General features: G+C 45.5%; 1 protein-coding gene across 6 annotated transcripts in view; it reads right to left on the bottom strand.

Annotated features, from left to right (window-relative positions):
- Epac (Exchange protein directly activated by cAMP) overlaps window positions 1–24,073 on the bottom strand; it is a 416,212-nt gene that overhangs the window by 274,510 nt on the left and 117,629 nt on the right. Inside the window, exon 1 of one of the 6 annotated variants that reach the window (XM_075888354.1) lies at window positions 11,268–11,391. The exons of the other annotated variants lie outside the window; for them this stretch is intronic. The gene's annotated coding sequence lies outside the window, so the exon portion shown is untranslated. Of the gene's footprint in view, window positions 1–11,267; window positions 11,392–24,073 lie in introns of those variants that run through there. 6 annotated transcript variants of the gene reach the window in all.

The raw sequence follows: 24,073 nt of genomic DNA on the forward strand, positions 1-24,073 counted from the left end.
CTATGCATAACGTATGCGGCATACATATGATGCACACGTCATCGGGAAAGTCACCGACGCATTTAGCTGGCCTATATGCCAAACAAAGGCGTCACGGACTTTTCGGATATTTACTTCTTTAAAATAAAATGCCGGGTGCCGTCATAATCTTCTCCGGGTTGCTGTAAATAAACCTGACTTATTCAAGACCGCAGTGCCGAGACAGCGACGTCAGCCTTCGTGCTAATGTGCAAAATATTAGAAAAGAGGGGCTCCTTTTCCATGATGTCAAGACTTATTTGGAGAACGACAGAGACTAATAAAGGTAGTGAAAGGCTCTATAATGCCCACTAGCTATCCTGCGCTGCGGAAAGGGGGCAATCAGGCGAGAGAGAGAAAAGACGGGGCAAGACGGAGCACGTCACTTTGCGAGGTAGCCAGTCGAACATTTGCATTAGCCAGCCTAAAAGTAAAACAAGAAGAGTGGCAAACGAACGCATGGTATTAAATGAAAAACATTTCTTTCCGTACTGCGGGATCTATCTATCTATCTATCTATCTATCTATCTATCTATCTATCTATCTATCTATCTATCTATCTATCTATCTATCTATCTATCTATCTATCTATCTATCAACCTACCTATCAACCTACCTATCAACCTACCTATCAACCTACCTATCAACCTACCTATCAACCTACCTACCTACCTACCTACCTACCTACCTACCTACCTACCTACCTACCTACCTACCTACCTACCTACCTACCTACCTACCTACCTACCTACCTACCTACCTACCTACCTACCTACCTACCTACCTATATAGCAAGCTACGTCTGGGTGCTCTTGTGATGACCCTCTTACCTTGGCGGTAAACGAAATTTAGTATTGGGAGGGTAAGCTGGTTTAACGAATATTACTCGCTGGTCATGGCATGAAAACTTTCGCGGCTCATCAACTCGACAACGGTCCGGACGACGTTGGCTGAAATAGCAGAGCAAGTGGTGAGTGTGTTGGCCTTGCTGGATAACAGGAGGTCCACAATTTACAGCGACTCGAGATATGCGGTCCGAACATTTTCCAAGGGAACAATATCGGAACCAGCTGTGCGAATTCTTCGGGACAAAGACATCGAGCCACACACACTAGTTTGTTTTTGAGCTTACATGGGACGCATTGAGCGAGGCCCACCCAATCTCAACGAGTCAGCCCACATAGCTGCGCGAGGACTAGTATGTCCCGTAGCTATCGGGGGGTGCGCGGCGCTGATGTTTTGGAAAACGGTGACCCTCCTATCTAGTATAACGAACTTACGAAAAATTTTTACCTGGCGCAGAGACAATATCTTTCACCACACTGAAAACTAAGCGGACCTCAGGTTTCTGACACACAGGCTTCTTCAGGTCGGGGCGTACCCCTCGCTATTGAACAAAATTTATCCCGAAATACAGTCAACTAATGCATGTTCCTTCTGCGACGATATAGGTAACTTGAAACATATGCTCTGGTGGTGCCCCGCGTTACGCTGCAAAGAAGTCATGACGTCGTGCAAATGGGAGGGTGCGATTACAAGCTCTGGACTCGAACAACAGTTTTGGGCAGTCCAACGGCCCCGCGACGCAGCAGGGAGACTTGGTCTCTCAGTTCCGACGTGGGAGCGGCACGCAACATGCTAAAGCACGTTCCAAAGGACCAAATATAGTTCATCCACCCATCCATCTCTTCGGGCACGTCGTGAAACCCTTTCCGCGATATCCGCAGGCGGGTATGTGCCACAGATGATTTTACAATTTATATCTATTGACCGACAATGCGGAATGCGACGTCTGCTGCACCGAAGAAGACATCGTTCATCTTATATGCCGTTGCCCTCGATTTGCCTCTGAAAGACAGAAGCTTTCGGACGCATTGCGACAATTGGACGATGGGTCACTCTCTATGCAGATGCTACTGGAACACCGTCCTCGCCTTTCGTCGGCTCAAAAAGCAGTCAAAGCCGTCTTGCGCTTTTTAGGACTACCGGACTATGTGAACACCTTTAACTTATGTGTAGTGCCACCGCTGCATACGCGTCAGCCCATTGACTCACAACCCTTTTTTCCCTCTCTATTTCTCTTCTCTTTCCTCTTCTCTTCCTTCTTTATGCCCCCCTTCCCATTCCTCCAGCGTAGGGTAGCAAACCAGGCATGTGCCTGGTTAACCACCCTGCCTTCTCTTTTGTTATTCTTGCTTCCTCCCCCCCCCCCCCAAGAACGGCAAAAAGACATAGATAATTTTGACGCATGAGCGTTACAAAAAGGTAACAGTGGCAGCGCGTCGACCCGACGAATTCAAAAAAGAAATGTCGTGGTCTCAGCAGGAATCAATTCCAAGAATTATGCGCGGCAATCAAGTATTCTAAGACAGAGCCCCGCCAAGTTTCAGAACTACTTTTAAAATATGCACTAATGTTTGTGAAACGTCTACTGTGGCTGCTCTTCTGGCTATCTAATTATTTAAACATTACATATGTACTTCTACGATACAGCCGTCACGTCGGGGTACGCCAGTTGGAGTTAGACGCCGTCCACTAAAGTTTGTTTAAGGAGCAGTGTCCAGTGTTGCGATCCTCGCGAGCACCAGTGCTTCATATCACCTTACCACTACAGGTATTGAAGATTCATGCTGCTGTTAGCATCGTTACCCTGCCACTGTAAACAACTGATTGTATCCAGGTTATCCGTACCTTTAACGTAACTTTGTGCATGCGTTTATGCATAGCCTTACGCCACTTCGTAACGTTTCATTAATAAAAATTTAATACACCGTCACCTTTCATCCGCAAGATTCGCATAACATCAATTTCCAAGGTACGTGGAATCCTGTCGAACTTTCTAAAGGAAACAACGGCACATAAACGGTTTGTCAAGCGACTGCTTACAATACGACCGCACTTCATTATTTTTCGTTATCTATAGCTTTCTTTCCTTTGTTTCATGCGGCGCTCAATTTTTGAATGCCTTCCGCTCTGCTGTACCATGCCTGCGAAAGCCAGCGTGGCTTCAGACACCGCGGAACGCCCCATGAGTCAACCATGGTCGCCCGATTGTGCCACCTTTACGGGGCTTCCTGCCCGAGAAGCGTCTGACGTAACGGCGGGAAACGTAACGCAGACACACGGCACACGAGTAACCTTGCAAGCTCCGTTTATCAGTGATTCATGGCGCCTGATCCGTGAACACGGTGGATATCGTTGTGTTTCATAATAGGATATCGTTGTCACGGTCGACTGCGCTATTGCGACTATTGCGACCAAGTTGAGCCATGTGCACCGCGCAGTGCGTAATGTATTGTCATGGGCTGCCAGCAACGTTCTCCATTACGCCCTGCAGCTTTCCACCAAGCTGGGATTTATACATGCCACTGTTGTCTTGCTGCTACCTCTTGCACTGTAATAAAGGGGCACTAAAGAGAACCAATTAGTTATCTTAGATTGATAAATTGCACCTTGACAACTCTAATGTCATAAGTTTAATTGTTATAAGTTCATTTTTAGCAGATAAAATTTGGGGTCGAAGTTTTATTTCGAAATTTCTCGCCGTAATCTCCACGCGTCACGTAAGAAATATCACAAGGCAGTTTTCTTAATTTCACGACATTGGCTCGATGAAATATGTTGAAACTTCGAATGCAAAGTCTATGGCAGCTGAAGATTACAATTAATGTACTTCAATTTTTTCAATTCAAAGCTACGTATAGGTCAAGTAGACGCCTTCGAAATGCTTTGACGTATTATTGCTTGGTGCGAGAATCTCAAAGCGGCGTCCCCACTAACAGTTTCTTTTTGTGCGTTTTTTCGCTTACCAAGTATTGTGTCGCGGTAAGAGTAATGTTTTCAGGATCGCGAAATGGTACTTCTGAAATACGCGAAAAGGCTTTTGCTCTTTATTGTGATTTTCATGAAGTGTGCAATCAATAGGGGGTGGGAACACGATGCTTATTGAAAAGATTATTTCTAGAGAGGTTAACTTACTTAACGTATGTTTATCAGATACTCACGTAACAACCAATCATTGCTGCCTCTCGGCGTATCTTTCCACGGCAGATCGTGGGGTTCAGCAAAGCCGAGCGCAAGAATGAGATGCTCACAGCAATAAAGATCAGTCGAGGAATCTCTCCCTTGGCGAATGATTCCAGCCCGCAGAGAAAAAGAGCACAATGGCGCGAAAACGCACTAAGTTTGGCTACAGTTTGATGCAACACCGAACTGTAGGATCTGCGACATTTCCTCATCGAGGACGCATACGCACAAATCTGAGCCAATGAGCGCGCACTACTGGGTGACTTTATGAGCTGTAAGGCCGAGACTGCTCCTTTAGCGGCGGAGGCGATCTGCTGCATTGCTTAATTAGGTCATCTGGGAAGCCACTGCCATAGTAGAGTGGTCACGATGGTTACCAGAAGGATTCCGGTTTGACCACGTCTGAGGCAGTCATACTTAAATTAAGGGGGAATGTTAGAGGCTCGTGCACTGGTAAATACAGAGGTGCCGCGTTGAAACTACCTAACTGGTTGAAATTTACGAAGCTCGCCACTACAACGTATCTTATATTGACGACGTAGTTTTGAGCACGTTAAACACAAGCAATTACTGTTGTCATAGGCCACAAGTATGGGGCAACTTCTGCCATTTTGTATATATTGTGCAGGCTACAGTTCATGAACCGCGCAGTGCTGAACTAAGACAACGTATACGCTCCAAACGCTACGGTGTAGCGTCACTCACTCACTCACTCACTCAACTCACTCACTCACAAATGACCCACTATGAAGACTCTTGCAATGAAAACCGGCATCAAACAAACAAGCCTACACAAACTTGAGCTGAGACTGGGCCTATATGTCGCCATGTCGGGAGCGAGGCGGGAAAGTAGCGGTTGCAAATGATCCTGCTAAATCTAATGTGACCGCATCATACAATGAACTGCAGATCGCAGACACTGCGAGGGAATGAAAGGCATTCGAGACAAAAGGGTGATCACGCTTCACTGCCTCAAAATCCGGAATTCAAAAGAAGCGAAGCCATCGCCGGCGTGTATACAGTGTCACCTTCTGGCAATATGGATGTCCGGACATCCCAGCCGCGAACGAAACGTCCCACAAAGGGACATCGCTTTATATTATACACGCATGACGGGGCCAGGCAATGCCCGCGCGGCCGCTTCGCTAGTCGCATCGTTGCTCCTCCCGCAACAACCGCATCTGCGCCACCGCCGTCGTTCGTTCCAAATCTGTTCAAACGGACGAGAGTTGAAATACAGTGGCGCCGCCTAGCGGTTTGCATAGCAACGACCGCTTTCTGTCCCCGCCAGACGATTCCGACAGGGCTCGAGTATACACGCGAGAAAGAAACGCCACCACCATTACGCCGTCGCAAACAAGAGACACGCACGCTAAACACGAAGCGCTGCTCGCGACGCTGATGCAATGCACTAAGAGAACTCCCATCATTTTCTTTCTCGGGCCGACGCAGCGCACAACCCGCTCCATGGTTCTGTGTTTGTCTTTTGAATGAGTCCCATCGCTGCGTCTCCACGGCAGTCGCCCAACTCCTTCTGTCATGCGAAGACCCGCCCGTTATCCCATCCACAGCGTTTCCTTGCCTTTTCTTGCTTGTGCGGCAACAACGTGTGGTTCCTCCCGCTATGTTCCATTGTGCGCACGGCTGTGCCCGGAGCTACTAACCCTAATCAACGAGGGCTCCGCGGGGAACACGCGCATGCGCGTCGACTATAGGAGGGTGCAGACGACAAGCGCAACCCTAATTAGGAGTAATCGTTTCATAACGAGAATTTGCGGACGTTGCTACCTTTTTCTGCAGTTTTGTAGCACGCTGAGTGCACCCGTGAGCGAGGAAGGGAAGGAAGGGTCGTTTCTATTCAAATTGCGCAGAATTAAGAGAACAGCCGCGAGCGCACCAACAATAGGGACGCGCAAATGAACGAACCAGAAGCGGAGTGCTCGGTCTGATTATAGAAGCCATTTATAGAAGTCCGTGCGTTTTTGCGGTGTCGCAATAGCGTTCTTGCCTCTCTTATGAAGAAATGAATAATAAAGGAACTCGGTGGCGCAGTTTCTATTGGAGCTCGGGCTAAGACAACGACGGACGCGCGCTCTTGGTGCAGCGATTTGCCTTACAGCCACTTTCGCACTAATTAAATTCGTGATGGCAAAACGTTGCTCGATTCTATGTATACCCTCTTTGCATTTTCAATTTTTCGTTTTGCCAGCAAGGTAGCGAAAGACTTTTCTGCTTCTGCATTCCCTCTTAATGCATTTAGTCGTCATTTTACGGGAATGACGGACGAGCTTCTTCGCCTGACTCATAGGAAGTATTTGGCTAACAGCTTCTGCTTCATGGATAATCGATATATTCTGATGGTATTGAGAATACGGCTCCATATTTACAAAAACTTCCCCCATAATGATACAAACACACGGACTGGAGCCAATATCGTCACATAATAGTCAAAGAAACGTTGAAGTTTCATTTCACTTCCAATTGCTAGAGCGCTTTATGAAGTAATTCATGCAGTTGTTTTGTAACATCCCTAAGCCCCATAATTCTCGGATAAATTCACACTATTTGCCTGAATAATAGACATATTTGAATCCATCGTTAAACGCAATTTTCCTGTTCATACACAATTATAAGGACTGCTGAACCTATTTCAAGTCAAGTTTACTGCACTTAACCAGATATCTTAACTACGCCTACTTTCTGATTGCAATCTTTCATTTCGTGTATACATGTGTATTTAATGAAAACATTCTTTAACTCCAGAATTTTAAAAGATGCTGGATCAGAAAGTTTTCAAAACGCAGACTCTGCGTCACAAACTAGGTGGTTTGTCGCTGTTTTTGGTGCATTCATTTTTGTACCTGGCACAGACAAATGACATTCGAAATTACGGCATACGAAGAACTGTCACAGCGCTTATGAGTGTTTTGAAAAATTCATGCCAAAATTCCTACGTGGCGCAGAGCGGCGCCTAATACCAGTATTGATCGGTCATTTGACTTAGAATAAGATTATTCAAACAAATGCAATACACGTTTATATACGTACGTCCAACATAAAAATTCAACTCCGCAGAGTTCCTATAGATTCGTTCCTCTTATATACACCAAATGTCGATAGCGCTGTTACTATAGGTAGAGCTAGAAGTATTTCTACGCATTCCACGTAACCGACTAAAGTTTCTTGAATAAAGCTTTCCACGTAACAGTACACTCTCTCCTTGACTTAGGTAAGGGGCACGTCATGCAAGAGATACGTGACAATGTGATTATCCCAGCGCGGAGACTAAACCCCGGCGCACATTTACTAAACTTTCTATTTCCGTTCATCTTTTCTCGGCATTCCGTTCGATATTGCGGTTGGTATGTCTTACATCGAGAATTTGATACCCTTTCGTACATTCCTTCTTCGAACCTTCGCAATCACCCGCTTCGAGGAAGCGTTTGTGAAATCGCGAGAGTGTACTGCCCAGTATCGACTTCAAAATTGCTAAACGCGCGCGCGGTGTATAGTATCAAGATAAAACGCGTAAACGTATATTTACAGAGGAAACTTGCGCTTCCTTGAAGAATAGTCTATGTTACAGAGAGAAATACATCATTCGTCTCCGTGCTCTTGTGATAACGCGCTCGATGTGAAGCTTGCTATAGAATTACATTTTCATCGTAGTTTCCGTCACAATTCTTTCATTACAGGTGAGAAAAAAAAGGTTAGCGGTTGCGACTATAAGACATTTTAGAGAAACCACCTTTCACGAATTAGTAGCCAATGCATCTGGCCGCCACTTCGGTTGTACAGACCCGCAGCTTGCAAGTATTGGTTTATTTATAGCCTCTTGATATTGAGGACTTATAATATGGTAAAAATTACAAGGTTGCATCAGATGCAACCGGATAGCGTACAACGGTGTTCACCGGATATTGTTGAGCGAGGCTGTCCATTGAAAGTGTATATAAAACGATGATATTTATGATTTGTCATCATTACAATCTAGAGAGTATTATCATAGAAGGAAAGGGAGAAAGGAAGAAAGGTGCTCAGGTGATGACTGATAATTATTGGCATTATCATCATCATCATTAGCTTGACTACTTCCACTGTAGGGCCAAGGCCTCTCCCATGTTCCACCATTCGACCAACTGACATGATAAACGTTCGTAAATAAACGGGCAAACGATAGGCAGTACACAGCTTTAGATCAGCGAATTCAAGAGGAGCCTTGAGGACCCATTAACTCAGACTATTTTGTTGGTACCTAAGTACATTTTCTGTTCTCCTTGAGAACGGGAATGTTATTTATAAAGTGTTCAAGCATAAAACTAAACTAAATCGCGCTGAATGCAGAACAAATCAAATTTATTCACCTCATTGACACCGTGCCTCGCAGAAAAAAAAAACCAGCGATGACTGTTTGTACTGCCGGTCCTACATTTCGTGGTCCAAATACACACGGAAAGCACAAGGCGTGATTCCCATGTTGACTGTTAGCGTAAATTTCAACGAACGCGACTAAAACAAGTTGAATAAGTTTCATGTCCGCGTATACTTTCAACAGTGCTTCTGAAAGTACGCTTTCGACTAATGTATGTTTGAAAACGAATACAAGAGTTTCTGCACGTGTAGTTTCCGCGTAATTACCCATAATTAAGGAAGCCACACAAGGCACTATGCGATCACATTTCAGTATGTGCCGACAGTGAATTCACTGGGAACATTAGGATTGTCCTGGTGTAAGCGTGAACAGGCTGAAAATTAAGCGCATCGTATATACTTCAGCACATCACACGCATGGTCTCGGTGTCAATCATATTCCACTTATTAGTTTACAGTCAGGGCGTGTGAACTTCACTGCGTTTCTTATGGGGTTCCGGACCTACACTATACATTAGCGCCATTAATGACCGCTATGAACTGGCACATCTCATACATACACACTAAATACTCCGCAGTAGAAAGAAGATGAAAGTGTCCTCTTTATGAAATTTCATTAGCCGCCTTTCTACCTTTGTTAATTTTTTCAAATTTCTTTCTGATACACTGAATTTCACGAAACCTTTTTTTTTCAGATTTATCGTAGGAAGAAACGTGAGCACCAATTGTGTGACAAATGGTTTCTTTCCCACCACGCTATTTCGTAACGTTTACAAAAGAGCAGTGTAACCTGAGTGGTGCAGCTTTCACCCTCTCCCCTTTATTTCCTCCGTCCAGCCTTTACGAGTATTGAAAGTTTCATATACACCTTAACGAAGAAGAGAAGGTATCACTTTAAATGAAGCGTTTACATTACCATTATAGTCTTCTTTTATCACTTAGAATCGACCGACAAAACTGAGCACACATACGCGCACAAAGTGAAGCTTAAAGAAAACGCATTGACGAGACCATTAATCTTCGCTGGAACCAACATTTACCCAAGAAACTGTTGTTCAAAGGCGCCTCTCAGCATTGAGTTTTTCAAGCGGAAGTGTTTGATATAAGCGGCTGCGAAATAGTCGTTAACGTCAGTGTTAGGCTATCACCCCTGCAGCCGGCCATCGATCACACACACTTCAGCAAAGGGTGATCATAACGGCGAAGTATCGGTAATAGCGGACGAGAGGACTGTTGTGGTGAGATTATAAACTACGTGCTAGCTTTTCGTAACAATAGACTTCCGGGAAGCGTTGTTCCAGATATAGCGCTCCGGGTTTGTTTCGCGAGCACGTTATCGTGCAAATAAACAGAAAGAAAGAGAGAGGAACATGTTTCCTCGGGGTGGGCGGCCCTGCTAGCAGAACCATTCAAAATGCGGTTCATTAATTAACTATCAACTGCAGTAAAGACGTGCCACTACAGAATCACGAGCTTGTCCGAAAACTACGCTGAAGAGCTGGCGCATGTCCCGGTTCGGCCTAATTTAGGCAAGTGCAGTTCGCACAATCTGTTGTCAAGAACAATGCTGCGGTTGATTGTTTTGTTCGTTTTGCGGATGTACACAGCGATATATTTACTGCAGTCATCTACACGTCTACACGACGAAAAAGTCATTAGCAACGTGCCAGGACGAAAAACGTGATTAGACGCGGGACACGATCCGGGGCAACTGTAGCTTCAGATGAATAATTCAAGTTTCTAAAATATGCGCCCATGAAGAGCATACTACACAATCAGGAATGTAAATCTTGTGCATGTTTTTTCACGTCAACGAAGCTAAGTTGCAGTAGGCACGTTTAACATTGGACTAATGCAAGGCGGGAAGGATGGTTTAAAAACAAATTGAGAGAGGGCGAAAACAGGAAACATTTGCGAGAATTTCGTCGGTGAATGTTCCTTAGAAGTAGACGATTAGCCGCTTTTCATTTACACCAAGTAAATTCTTTATGTTCGAATTTTAACATTTGTTATATACAGTAAGCTACCTCGGCCGGGACACCTTGCACTCCTATCCTTGCCAAAGTTTGACACCGCTCTTTCCATTACAGGTCTCACCGATAGATCTCGGGTGAGCATTGTAGCGCAATCAAAAAGAAATGGCAGAGCGAACTGCGAATGTTCATTTCAGGTAGACTGGCTCGGAGACGCTAATGAAGCAGTTCGAATGAAATAAGCGAAAAGAAAGGGTCTAGTACTTAGCAGTCGCAACATTGAGTCAGAAGTGAGATCTCAAAGGACGTTTCCTACTCAACGGCTCTTTTTTTTTTATTTCCCTACATCTTTGGCTTGCTTTCAAAGAGCTGGCAAGAAAAACAGGTTTCCAATACATGCCCAAACGGTTACGGTAAGCCTCGGTGCAAAAGTATGGGTATGATCAGTAACCGACGGTATCTCTCCCTTTTTACACAAAGTTGACAGCTGCTCCCAAGCAAATATAACAAGAAATCAATGCAATTACTATGTTATCGTCGTGTTGTCTAATCTATACGAACAACAAAGACACGGTTGCTTTACTTCATTCCTACCAATTGTTTTCCTACGCATCACTAAGTTCAACTATTCCATAAAAGATGATCGGGATGTACTTGTGATAAAAGTGTTCAATTGAAAAGCGAAAGAGGAACTGGGAATGGATTCTAGAACTTTATCTTTTCTTGTTTGCGGGATATTTAAGCCTTGACTTTTCATGAAAACGTTGAATCCCTATGATACTGCTCACATTAGTTGGTTACCTCGTACGATACAACAGGTAATCCATTCAGGCACGAGGAACATTAGCGTCAGTGGCGAAAGGAAAGACGACGTCTTACCGTAGTCGTGCCATATTTTCGTAGTGCGGATCCCGTACTTCAAAACTCCATGCTACTTCTGCGATGAGCGACAGTAAGCGAGCAGCCGCTATAAAGGCACTCCCACACCTGCGGCATTGTAGGTATATTCATCTGGTGTTCAGCGAAAGACCAAAGGCCCGTGCTCCCGGAGTCACTTCAAGAACCGCGCAATTCGGACGAACCGAACTCGACCGAGCGTCCACGCCAAGCACACACAAACAGTGCTCCCTCTGGCTTTCCGAGAAGTCACGTGAGAAGACGGCAAGCGGTGCTTCAGCTCCACTATGTAGGTGAGGAGGAAATCAAGGTGTGTGTACGTGTGTGCGTGTGTGTGGAAGGGGCTCGTCTATTCCGAGCAGGCAAGCAGGGGCTTAGACGAGGCGCAAAGAACCCCCAGAGACCCGGTGACACGAAAAGTCGCGCCCCCCCCCGTTCCTCCTCCCCCCCTTTCTTTCTAATTTCCTCCAACCTTCCTGTTCCTCTGCCCGCCTCATCGCTTTTTCAGCGCTGCTGCCAGCGCGACAAACGAAGAAAAGAAAGGCACGTTGATGGCGACAGTGCAGGTTAGACGTTCTGCTTTGTGGTAGAAGCGCGAACGCAGCGAGGAAGGAAAAAAATGGGATGCGGACCCGAATATTGTCTGTAGAGGGACGTTTACCTCGTTATGCTATTTCTTTCTGACTTAGCCTAATTTCGAAGCAGATTCAAGGTGGGACTAATGATCAGTAAAACCGAAGCCACAAGAAAGCACGAGGAGGTTTTACCTCTATGTTTGGCTACTCGCCGCAGTGTTCTAGCGGTTATGGCACTTCGACTGCGGATTCAAAAGTTGAGAGATGGAATCCTGGAGCGGCGGCCACATATTGATGAATGCCAAGTGCTAAAAGCCGGTGTGGTTAGATTTGCGTGCACGTTAATGCACTCTAGGTGGTAAAACCCTCCGCTACGATGTCTCTCAATAATATAGTGCTTTCGGAACGTAGACCTCATGCAGTTGTTATTTTTATTGCATATCCCTGGCCTTCCATGTACTGTGGGCGATGGAAAGTTTCAGAAGTTAGCCTGATGCTCATATAGCATGCCGAGATCAATAAGTCGGTGAGTCGATTGCAATTGCAATCTGACCCAGTGGAATCATGATGGAAGAGCGCAGTCTCCGCGACACAATCAACAAGTAACAAGGATTATTTCACCGCCATAGAATAATCGCAGACAAAAACATTCGTTGATATCGAAAACAATTCGATTTCTATAATGTACATTATCACTGTGTCTGTATACTGTGGCGCTCATTGATAAATACTAACCAACCTAAGTATCCATCGTATTTAACCAACCTAGAGAGCATGTTCTGTAATTTCTGTTGTAATTGCCTGAGATCAGAATGAATGTACTTTATATTTTTGGTTCTCTCAACTCTGGACTCGGACTCGGTCCTCGAGGCACAGTGCGCGTGCACTAGCGAAACAGAAGGGCAGACATTTAGGTATTCGCTTTCATGGAGGCTTTGGGGACAGCGACTAGCCAGTCCTTGAAATCTGCATCAATTTCAAAGGGCGTGACATTGTTGTTACAGTAACTGTTGTAGGCTCTCCTGAGAAACCACGGAAGTAACGTAACTACAAAGAAAACTTTACCAGATAACCAACTTTTGAAGTGCACAGGCGGGGTGAGTCATATGTACATTGCATCACAGCTTTATCCGATTGACCCGGTTTTCCAGGCTATTGAGCAATCGCTACAGCACACTCGACCAACCGGCTCGTCTCTCAGCTTGCTCTCTTTCTGTCTCGCCAAGAGAAGATCGAGGAAGAAAAAAAAATCTGCATGAGACGCGGGCGTCTGTCGGGAGGCCATAATAAAGGGAAATGTGGGGCTGTGCCGAATAACGCATAACCACGATCACGCTCGACATCCATCGTTGCCTACTCGAGCTCGACACATACGACGGCGGCGGGACGGCGCATGTAATCGAAGCAGTGAAACTTAGCGCGTGCGTACACGTATACTGCGCGCCGATACACCGGAAATGTCTAATGCAGATGATCCTTTTTGACGACCATCTCCATCACCGTCTTCACAAGTCGCCTGCGTTAGACGTGTTATACACGGTAGAAGGAACAAAAAAATAACAGAGCAGAGATTCGGCTGGTTGATAAAGTCTCACCACCACCATCCGGCCGGTTCTCTTCGGACTCTGCAATCTGTAGCCCTATAGCGCCATGAAGCACCATAAGTCGTGCCGTTGTTTTTTCGTTTGAAGTAAATTTGTTCTTTACCTTTACACCATATTAACTACACTGAAGTTATAAGGGTACAAATAATGTTCCCGATACTTCCCTTGCCTTGATTGTTTATTATTTCTTTCGTTAGGTTGCATCTTGCATCTAACAGAGAAAACGAGGTCTTGATTCATTCTGCTTTTCTCGTTCAAAAATAAATAAATAAATAAGTAAATAAATCAAGAGAGGAGAAAAGACACACGCATAACATCGCAAATGTCTTTGTCTGAGGCCGTAAATGTTTCCCATTTTACTTAGCGTTGAGAGTTGAGAGGTTTCATGCTTTTTTTTTTTTAACTTGTCTAAGCCCACATTACCATCGTTCTTCAGTGAGTATGTTTCACATTGAAGAGGACAAGTAGACTGAGGACGAGGGAACAAGATGTTGGGACAGGACATAGATACAGGGGGAAACTATGTTTATGTGAACACCCATTGCCAAACCTATGTGTGTGCGCATGATAACCTTTAATCTTGAAGTCAGTTCTGCGATAGAGCTCGTTAGCGAGACAAGTCACCGGCGCTGTTCAGATTACGTAAATGCAGTTCACGATAGCCTTCCAGGAAGTGCGCCCCCTGTTGCCAAGTTGTGACAATCGGAAGGCAGCGCCGCAATTGAGCAGGTGACTAACAGGGAATCTGGATGGTGGTATGCGACTGCACTGTTACGTATGACTCCTTCAGAAAACGACCAGGCGATGATCACCGTCAAGCTCACCTTGGGATCTGGACGCCACAAGATCAATTTGAAATACTAAGCTTACGCATTATAAGCACGGATCAGAGGTATAGCAGTAATTCATGGCAAATGAGATGGATTTTTTTTTTTTTAGATTTTGCTCACCCAATCGTCTTCAGCCACTGTGCTGCTCCTTGGTCACATTCTGTTTTATGTAGGTTTGCTATTTAAATTAGGCACCAGCGGGATATTCTTCTAGGCATCGTATATACGCAGTTTCTTCATGTAGCAATCTTCATTTTTATCAGCTGACTGTAATCATATGCGCCAGAGGGTGCTGCGTCTGCCTTATGGAAACGATTGGTTACTGCCCCCCGTCCCACATGACTCTGCCCCCCGTCCCACATGCCCACTCCAATTTCTGAAAAATTAAGCCTGTTACTCCTCAGTTAATGAAAGAACTCGCTGCCCATCGGGTAATCGCTACAGTCGTAACATTTAGCGTCATGGGTTTGACGGCGACACAATTATGGCTAAATATTACCTAGTATTTTTAATAAAACCAATCAATCCAGCCAGCCAGCCAACCACAGCATGTGCTCGCTAAACAACTTCACGCGTCCGAAATTACGTCAGTTCTGCTCCAGTTGTACTTATTTACGTAAGCCCCAAGCAGCACCTACGCTATAACTTTCAACGACGTGATTGCTCCGCAGGAGCTGGTTCTGTTTCTCGCCTTTTTCATGACTTACCACTACTGTGGACCATGTCTCTTATTCGGCCTCCATGGTGATTGTTTACTGATTTCAGCTGAAATACCAGAGCTTGCCTTAATATCTACCGCTACCTCTCACGCGTAACGTTACATGCATAACTTCCTTTTTCACCACTATTTTTTTTTTCTTTTATGGTACGCACCGCTGTTATAACTATGGAGGCGAAGGACCTACGAAATAATGAAATGCAGCCCGCGTAGCACTTCATTTTCTGCATATGGCCAATACAAATGAATCCCACCTTCAGGTAAAAAACAAAAAAAGAGACACACTTTATATAGCTTTCGCAACAAGAAAACGAAAATAGCTCCCATTGTAGCAGCGCAGCACAAAAGGGAGAAGTCTACGACACGCTCGAATTTAGAGGTAAGGTTGTGAATATAAAAGAGACCTTCAATCAATGGCTTGGAAGTTCCGGCAGTGTATTTACATATAACCCTGGACGTTAAATTAGGATGGTGGCGCACGGAGCTCCAGGTTACTGTAGAGCTATTAACGCGACTTCAATGCTATCATCAATGTTGAGGCAATAATACCGTAGCCTTCGAATAGGCACAAAGTATTGTACAGTTACCAAACTTCCAGAGTGCTTCGAACACCGCCAACCTGGCTCATTAAAAATATGGCTGCATGGTAGCTAAAACCTACTAGTAACCATGTATCCTATCATCCCCATATATTTCTTTGCAATTTTTGCCCCCTCCACCCCCTTTTTCTCATTGCTATTAGTGAACGGCGATATCATGGTCTACCAAATTTTCTCGTATGTTAGAAGCACCGGTCAGCACTCTTCAATGATGCCTAGAGCTAGTCTATGATGTTGGATGAATGATGGCACCTACTGGCAATTCTTTGCACACGCACATAGAGCACCCTACTGTGTTGGCGGCAACATCGTCTTTCACTCCATCGCCATGCAGACAATGAGCTATTGGTCTCCGTGCGACAGAGGCAACAACCCGAATCGGCTCTACTTTTATTTTTTATGTCTATTTTGACGGGCTGCAGTCAAAGCGGCATACCACTTTGCATTTTAAATGATGAACCTTGTTACATATGGTGCCCTTCCGGAATAAAGTACGCCGTCTTCCCGACACCCAGAGAAAGAAAATAATAATAATAATAAAAAGAAAGAACTCGCGAGCTCACAACATTCAGACCTCCCTCCCTCCCTCCCTCCCTCCCTCCCTCCCTGGAATTTCTCTATTATATCGCGAGCGCGCCGCAATCGTGTAAACCTTGCTTTTCTGGGCACCGCACCATCCTTACGCAAAAAAAAAAAAAAAAAAAAAAAACTCCCGTTTTCCGGTTGTTACAGTTTATACTTTCCAAGCGGAAGTTAGAGAAACGAGGGAGTTGTACGAACATATGCAACAACCTCCGTAATGATGCATAAGAGCTGTTCCCTATGTAGCCACCCCCAGACATATAGGTCCGCATCGGAAGACGTCGCAGATTCGAGGAATTGCTACTGCAATATCAAGGCAGACGCTTCAGCGACATTACGCCGCGTACCGCAGTATAATCGGAGTTGACGTGCAAAAGCGGTCGAGCCGTTTTAGTGACAACCGCATATGGCAGGTAGTACTGGTTAGCACAAGCGCAACTGCAGAGGACGCGGGAGTCACATGTCAGTGTGTTAGCCATTCCGACGAGAAACGTCTATATGCCTTCGTGACTTCAACTGGTGTCCGAAGCTGACGCAATAATGTTGCACTGAAGTGGGTATTTAGTCATGGCAATCGCAACTGAAAAAAAAAGCATCGATTTTTCACTCAAGCGATAGTCAATAAATATTGGGGGACATATAATAAACTCGTGCGTTGAAGTTGATATCATAATAACCGCCTCAACTAGGTTCGTATTATAGCTCCGTCGCACTCATTTGTTTCCGCCGTTCCGTTTTCGACACCGAGATGTTTATAGTATAGGCTGAGTAAGGAATACAACGCTTTGCGGTTATAGCGGAGTATACCATGACACCCACCTCTCGAACCATATGACACACAATTTATCTCTTGAAAATCGTGCAGACAGTTCATGATGAAATCGTGGTCACTGACCACAGCAAGGTGAAAAACAAAAACAATACGAAGGTATATGCGTGCTTGTTCACCTTGTCTTTGTCGTCAGGTTACACGCGTCCCGTTCCCAAATTAATCGCAGGTCTCTGTGCATTGTGACAACCTGACCAAACGACAATTTTCCACAATTAAGTGGAATCTCGGCGCTCACCGGATAAATAAATGACCAGTACTGGCACTCTGCTTAGCGTTTCTCTGCAATAAAGGTAATATTGCTTGTGTAGGGACCAGAAGAAAGTGCCTTTCGCAAGGAGCGTGCGCCACCAATAATATAGTCGAAATTTGCATACAACAGCGGCGACAAAATTTTGTTCATCACTGCAATGTTAAACGAACGCTTATTACCTACGACGCCATTTAGATTACAGTTTCAGAGCCAGTGCACCTGCCGCAATCATAAGTTGCGCAAAAAAAATGAGTTTATGTAACGTAAGTGTTTCTTAATCAAGCTCACGCCGTTCATGAGAACATCAGCTTGTATTCGGTGACAATTCGACTTTTCTGTAGTCCTAATGTTCTGCTTCACCAGCAGCTATCAATTGACGTTTAACACTTCTGCAACAAGTTGTAAAATACGAGCGTTACCAGCTAGGCTGGCAGCACCAAAATGTTTTTTTTTTTCAAATAGTCAAGAAAGGAAGAGTTAAGAAGATGGGTATCTTGTTCGTTTAGAGAGAAATTCCAAACAAAGACGCCAGCGCAGACATAGATGCGTTTCCAAGCTCTACTATAAAAGTTCTTCATCGATCACGTGCATATAGCCTGCCATAGCAAAAGGAGCAGAAACCAATTACAAATGAAGAAAGAAAAAAAAACAGCAACAGCTAAAAACAGGAAAAAAAACGTCTTCGATGATCGCACTGTTTGTCCAGACACTTACATTATTTGAATAGCGTCGGTTTTTCGGAGAAGGCCGGCGTAACGGGGGAAAACGTCAGCTGTTGTGGACTGCTGAAAAGTGATCGGCGAACGATGCTGTTTTCCGTTTTCAGGAAGAAAAAAAGAAAGTCTGAAGCTGCTTTTTTATTTGTGTTTGAGTGTGATGTTATCGTTTCCGCGAGCCCGCATAGCGCGTTAGTAACACGAGAATGCTTTATGTGTGACTATGCCAGACGCAGTATGGACCCGAAGGAAGATATCCAACATCACAAGCGGACTGACGCGAAAGACCTCTTTTCCCTAAGAAGTGTCGCGCATGTAACATTGCTTTTGCCAACAAGGATTCACATTTCTGCGTGCTCACTTTCTCTCCCCCTCCGTTCACCTCTCCTTTCCCACAAAAAGGCGCGCTGACTTTCTCTGCCTGTTCTGTTTTTCTTCTCTTTTCTTTCCTTTACCCTACTTTACCATCTCCTTAGTGCAGGGTAGCAAAGTGGATGCTACAAGTCCGGATGACCTCCCTGCACAGCGAACTGCGTATCTATCTATCTATCTATCTATCTATCTATCTATCTATCTATCTATCTATCTATCTATCTATCTATCTATCTATCTATCTATCTATCTATCTATCTATCCGCTTATGTTTGGGTGCTCTCGTGTTCACCCCCTTCACTTGGCGTCAACCAAATTTAGCATAGGAGAGTAGGATAGTTTGACGATTATGACAGCTGGTCCAGACATGAATAATGTCCCCATCCCGTCGCGTACGTCGTCAAACACTTCCCGCCAGACAGTGCCACATACCCACGGGCAGGTATGTGCCGCTGGTATGCGGGTATGTGCCACCGGTGATTGACACTTAGTATCTACCCAGGAACGACGATAACACACATGGGAAATTTTAACGCACGAGCGTTAAGAAATACCCGGCATCTGTAGCATCGACTCGACAAATGCAAATAATAAATGCCAGGGTCCCAGCTGGAATTGAGCGCAAGCATTCTGCGCGGCAATGAAGCATTTTACCACAGAGCTACGCCATATCTCGGGACTACTTTTGAAATAGACGCTAATCTTCGTGAAACGTCAGAAGTGGTTGCAGCGCTGCAAGCCTACCCAATTTTATAAACATTACGTGTGCAGTCCTTTGATACAGCCGTTATATCGGGTTCACGTCAACTCTGGTTAGTTGCCATGCGTTGAAGTTGATTTAAGTAGCAGTGTCCAGGGCCAGTATCCTCGCGAGCATCAGCGCTTCATATTAGCTTCTGGTGTTGCTAATACGCATGTTTCAGTTGGCATTGTTGCGCAAGTGCAAACAATTGGTTATACAAACATCTGCAACGCTCCAACATATATCTGTGCGTGCAACATTTATACATATGTTTAGCGTCATTTCGTGTCGCTCAATTAAAAAAACAACTGCAAAACTGTCTCTTTCCCTCCATATGCTTCGCATAACGTCGATTCTCAGGTATGTGGAATCTCCCGAATGTTTTTTTTCTTCCTTCTTCATTCTCGTCAAATGCATCAGTACGCGCATCATAGCCAGTATTTTACTGCGGAGTAACAGATAACATCAAATGATCGATACAAGAAAAGGTAACGTTGCTCAGCGGATTCGACATAATGCGAAGCATCCAGCAAGGAGCAAATCCTGCCGTACATGACATGCATGTCACGATTTCCACGTCAAGACCTGTCCTTCATGGTCGTCATGTCCCGTCGCGCCATACTGGTTTTGGTATATATCAAGCTATAGCTAACTGTGCGCGAGCGTAACATGAGTATGGCACGTAAATCATGCTGTACGTGTATAACGCATGTCACGATTTCAATGTCAGCAACCGTATTTTGTATTCGTCATACAGCCACGCCACTTGCTACCAAATTTGGTGCAGGATAAGTTGGTGAAGCAGTCACGAGGGCGGCAAGTAATACGTGCTATCTTGAAATTGCATCTAAATATTCTCATTCACATTCGTATTCTGCGTAGAAATATATGTGGATGCATATTTACATGCTATTTCTAGACAGCGCATCTTCACATGCTCCCATTTCGTCGTGTGTCGATTTATGGCAAGCAAGCACATCTGAGTTGTTGTGCTGGAAATAAAAAAAATCGTCCAAGTACAGCACTCTTTCTGTCTTGTCAGATAGTTGGAACGGCGAAGCTTTTCTTAGCTGAGAATTTCGTGTGCGGAGGCCGTCGTAGATCGAAGATGGTGGGCGCCATTATACTCACGACTCCAACCACTTACCTCTACATTCACTACTACTTCCGCCACTCTTTTCACTTCATTTACTAACTTCATTCTACTGCTGCTTGCGACCATTGCGGCAGGAATGAAACGGTAGACGACGTTCTTTGTAGCTGCCCAGGTTACAGCGGGTAGAGACTGCCGCTAGCTGGTGTGTTGACACGCTTGACGACATATCTTCTATGGAACAGCTGACAATAATTGGCGGGGTTTAATGGAATAAAACCTTCATATGATAATGAGAGACGCCGCAGTGGAGGGCTCTAGAGATTTCGACCACCTGGGGTTCTTGCACCTAAACTACGCACACGGGCCTCAAGCATTTTGGCTTCCATCGAAAATGCGGCCGCCACGGCGAGGATTCGGTCTCGCGACCTGCGGGTCAGCAGCCGAGCACATTAACCACTAGACCACTGTGGCGAATATCGGAACAGTCTGTGCTCGAATACCGTCATGGGCTGTCTTCCCACCGATATTCAATCAAGACCTTAAGAAAGTCTTTTTTTTTCGTAGCAGTGGCCCATTGAATAGGCTATTCTGCTGTCGCTCCACACTTTCCTCACGTACAAGTTTTTTTTTTCTGTGTGCGTCTACTCCTCTCTCTACTTCCCATCTTTCTTTCCTTTACCCTGCTTTACCATCCGTTTAGTGCAGGGTAGCAAAGTGGATGCTACAAGCCCGAATGACCTCCCTATAATTCTTGCATTTTATTCTCTCCACGTATTCTCATTCAACTTCATTGAATTGAAATACCACTCCATTCAATCGGTTAAATGATTGGCGAAGCGAAGAATTCTTTGTAAGCCAACAGCTTCGCTATTCCATCATTGTCCGCTACGAGCAGCCGGTTCAGTATTTATTTCACTGAGCCCCCATACTTTGCTACGAGGGAATATGTCTTCAATTGCCAACATCTAGAAGGCAGGGCGCCCTTTTTTTTTCTTCTTTCGAAAGGTACAGGAGCAGAGGTCGTCCAGGAGCTCACGCACTTACTAACAACACAACGTTCGCAGATCTCCATAGCAGCCACACTCGAACAAGAGTTGCGTGCACCGTTTAGTGAATACCGCTTTCGCGAAGTCCCCAGTCTGCACGCCAAACCACTGTACTACAGTGGGAACGGGCCTTACTCATTCTTGATGACTCCATAATCGACTTCGCGTCACGTGCGTATACAATAGCGGCCGGCTCTGGATCACACGATCTCCTACAATGAAGTTGCTATCTATTCGCACGCCACTTTGTTCGCTAAGCACGGGCGCACGGTTATGTCCCTCAAGTAAACGTACGCTACTGCACTGAGTCACCTATCGTTAACGAGGGCGACAACACGAAAGCGACCCTCAAACCAAGCGAATAAATAAAGACCACCCACTCGAGTGCCTTTGTTTGTCCGTACTCCATCTCTGCCCGTCTCGTTGCCACGCACTTGCCACTCCATCCCCAAGCACGCTCACTCCAGTGGCTCCTACGCCACCGGCCTCGCGTACAGCAGCGGTCTTCGGAAGTCACCGCGTTCGCGAGAGTAAACTAATTACGCCATAATTACTCTTTTCCCGGCGGACGAGCACGAAAGGTAGCAGAATGCTATGGAGGCTGTGCGCAGGCTCCTGTCTTTTGTTTTGGGCAGCCGGAACTCTCTCCCTGTTGCTCCACTACGCTTCTTCCTTCCCGGTTCCGTGAACAGTCCAGTTAGCGTCAGTGGGTGTAAACTACGCTGCGATTGACCATGCGGACACGTTGCCCAACCCGCATTCCGGAACGTTGCTGCTACTCTTCCAAGACCCCCCCCCCCCCCCCTTCCTGCTCACTCCATACCTCGTTGTTGCGCGACCTTTTGGAAGATCACGTGGTTGCACGAAAGGAGCTTCGTTTCTGTTGTCCGTTTATGCGCCGTTGACACTCATTCCAGGAACTGGAACAAGCGGAGGCCATCTTTTGCAACGTGGAAGACCTCTGACGTTTAGCGATCTCTTTAGGCGAATTGCGTTTGCGTCGTCGGGTGATTACGAGACGCGTAGGTTATCGTGCACTTGACGTATTTGCTTTTTTTTTGCGAGCCCCCGCGCTCTTCAATGAGCACGCGGCAGAGCCAGCGCTCTAGACGTAACTGTTGGAACGTTCACGACAAAGCGTGCACGTCGGGACTGCGTGGAACGAAGCTTGCCGCGATAATGTTAGAGGCTCCACCGAGCGGTCCTGCACAACCTCTCTCGTATTCCGCGAGATAACGGCGTTGCACGTTCCATTTTCTTTATTGCAGCAGAGTGCACACGCGACTACGGCGTTAATTAACGAAACCAGCGACGCAGACGATTTGAAGCAGCGACAAAAACAATGCTCGGTTAATAGAAGAGAGCTCGTCGTAGTAGACATGGTGCAATCACTACTAGGCGTGCTTTCCTATATTTATATGTCGGGAATGTCAACTAGTTACGCGAATAATTTTTAAATGACTATGAGCGTATCTATCTATCTATCTATCTATCTATCTATCTATCTATCTATCTATCTATCTATCTATCTATCTATCCGCTTACGTTTGGGTGCTCTCGTGGTCACCCCCTTGACTTGGCGTGAACAAAAATTAGCATGGGAGGGTAAGATGGTTTGACAAATATAACGCGCTGGTCAAGACATGAATATTGTCACAATCCCGTCACGTACGTCGTCAAACACTTCCCGCCAGACAGTGCCACATACCCACGGGCAGGTAGGGGATGCTGGTATGCGGGTATGTGCCACATATGATCGACACTTAGTATCTACCCAGGAACGACGAGAACACACATGGGCAATCATAACGCGCGAGCGTTAAGAAATACCCGACATCGGTAGTGTCGACCAGACGAATGCAAGGAATCAAAGTCGGGGTCCCAGATGCAATTGAACCAAAGCATTCTGCGTGGCAATGAAGCACTTTACCACAGAGCTACGCCAGGTCTCGAAACTACTTTTCAAATAGACGCTAATCTTCGTGAAACGTCAATAGCGGTTGCAGTGCTGCCTAACCAGTTTTTTTTTAAGTATTACATATGTACTCTTTTGATACAGCCGTCGTGTTCGGTTAACGTCAATTTTGGTTAGTTGCCATGCGCTGAAGTTCATTTATGTCGCAGTGTCTAGGGCCAGCATCCTCACGAGCATCAGCGCTTCATATCAGCTTCTGGTGTTGCTAATACGCATGATCGATTGATATATGGGATTTATAGTCCCAAAACCACCATATATGATTATGAGAGACGCCGTAGTGCAGGGCTCCGGAAATTTCTACCACCTGGGGTTCTTTAACGTGCAACCAAATCTTTGCACACAGGTCTGCAACATTTCCGCCTCCATCGGAAATGCAGCCGCCGCAGCCGGCATTCGATCCCGCGACCTTCGGGTCAGCAGCCGAGTACCTTAGCCACTAGACCACCACGGCGGGGCTAATACGTATGTTCCAGTCGGCATAGTTGCGCAAGTGCAAACAACTGGTTATATAAACATCTGCAACTCTTCAACATATCTCTGTGCGTGCAACATTGTACATGTATTAGCGTCATTTTATGACGCGTCGCTCAATGAAAAAAAATGCAACACGGTCACCTTCCCTTCGCATGCTTCGCATAACGTCGATTCTCAGGTATGTGGGATCTGCCGTTTTTTTTTTTTCATATTGATAGAGCGTGGTATAGTGAATGGGCTCGGCGCTTCTTTATCATCGCGTACACCGGCTTGGCATAATTAATCGCACTTGCCCAAAGCAGTGTCATTGTGAGCCGTGTCCGGCTATATTCTTATTCTGGTTGAGATCCGATACAACGGCGCATGACTGATTG

The sequence above is a fragment of the Rhipicephalus microplus genome, chromosome 1 (assembly GCF_043290135.1).
Source record: "Rhipicephalus microplus isolate Deutch F79 chromosome 1, USDA_Rmic, whole genome shotgun sequence".
Taxonomy (NCBI): domain Eukaryota; kingdom Metazoa; phylum Arthropoda; class Arachnida; order Ixodida; family Ixodidae; genus Rhipicephalus; species Rhipicephalus microplus.